Source organism: Galeopterus variegatus, unplaced genomic scaffold (genome assembly GCF_000696425.1).
Source record: "Galeopterus variegatus unplaced genomic scaffold, G_variegatus-3.0.2 Scaffold4498, whole genome shotgun sequence".
Lineage (NCBI taxonomy): Eukaryota > Metazoa > Chordata > Mammalia > Dermoptera > Cynocephalidae > Galeopterus > Galeopterus variegatus.
The window spans coordinates 64,482-65,993 of record NW_007730609.1 but is presented as its reverse complement, the minus strand read 5'-3'; the positions used below and the strand labels follow the sequence as shown (position 1 = coordinate 65,993).

General features: G+C 45.3%; 1 protein-coding gene across 2 annotated transcripts in view; it reads left to right on the top strand.

The window, feature by feature from the left end:
* Positions 1 to 1,512, top strand: part of PRICKLE2 (prickle homolog 2 (Drosophila)) — a 159,547-nt gene that overhangs the window by 115,893 nt on the left and 42,142 nt on the right. The window lies entirely within an intron of this gene.

Genomic DNA, 1,512 nt, shown 5'->3' with positions numbered 1-1,512 from the left:
GTCATGGAGCTGCCTTCAAGATGAGACTGTATGATGCACAGTTCCACCACCAAGGGAGGGCAGGGAGACGACTCAGAAGGAACCTATGAAGGGAAAATATAAACAGATGTCTTCCCCAGCCTCCTTGGAAAAAATCAGGGATCAGTAGGGAGAGGAACCTCCTCTTGATGGGGAAGAATAGTCAGGGAACCAATGGCTTCTGGCAAGCATGTCTTTAAAAAAATCAACAAAAGCTGACCTGGCCAAATACAAAGCAAGAGAACCTCAAGTAGTTCATAAGCTATAAACTCCCCAAATAAGCAGCAGATCTGAGATGGCGAAAACCATTTTGCCTTTGTAAATGACCGATTTGTCCAACTCTTCAGCACTGTACCAGATCATTCTGCTTGTGGCTGCTTCACTCCACTCGCCTTTGCTGGCACCTTGAGAATGAGCCACCCTTTAAAAAAAAAAACTAGCAGTGGACAAATATTTGTGAGACCACAGCCAGGTTGTCCTTGTGGCTTATGTAGTCCCAAGAATTCTGTTCAAAAACTGCCAACTTCTTACCCATAGTGAGGACATGTGGAAATAATCCATTTGGGAGCCTATTTTGCCCTGCTTAAAAGGATTTATTGGGACCAAAAAGAAGTGGCTTTGTCTCCCTGGTTCACCCAAAATGTTGTATGCAAATGAAAAACTAGCTAATATTTGGAGAGGTCTATGTGCTGATAAAACCCCCAGCTTTGTGGACAAGAAATCTACCATGTGCTCAATGGTGCTTTGTTGTGGGGCAGTCCTGTCCCATAGACTCAGGTCTGCTTCCATGAGCCGTTCCAAGCTGGAGTTTGTCAGCCCAGTGTTAAGCACTTCTATGCAGACCTTTGTCCAGCTGCAGTCCCTCTTGGGGCTTGGATGATGGCAAATCCCCCTTCCCCTGTTCCCTAAAGACCTCACCCTCACAGCCTGATTCCAGAACTAAGTACCCAGGAGCTTTTGCTTTTTGTAAGATCAAAACATACTTTCTTGTGTGCTAAGAGTTAGGAAATGGGAGCTTGATTGTGACAGGTGGCATGTGAGGAAGGGGAGGGTTGGGACAGTGTCAGGGGAAAATGGTGTCATGTATTGACCCAGTACTGCTCACCTGTGGATTCAAGTCTGCAAGCACATGCTTGCTCGGATGAGAGGGGCTGAGTGTACAGAAACCTAACCCACGGCACAATACTCCTTCCCATTTGTATCTTGGTTTCTTCTTTCTCTTTGCATGGAGGCTGAAAGCCTCTCCAGAAACTGCCACTTAGAATTTTCGCTCAGCACTTGGGAGAGAGAAAAATCTGTCTGTGGCTTTAGCATATACACCGCAGACGGTCCCACCGTTTTCTTCTCTTTCAACTATCCAGGGCTTTTATTGGCATTTCCTTCTTTCTCCTTGAATTCATAAAAAAGCATCAGTGTTTTACCAGGAAAGGGGACCACTGTAGCCTGCAGTATTATTACTGCTGTAGTTAAAATGCTGTCCCTGATTTTTTTTTT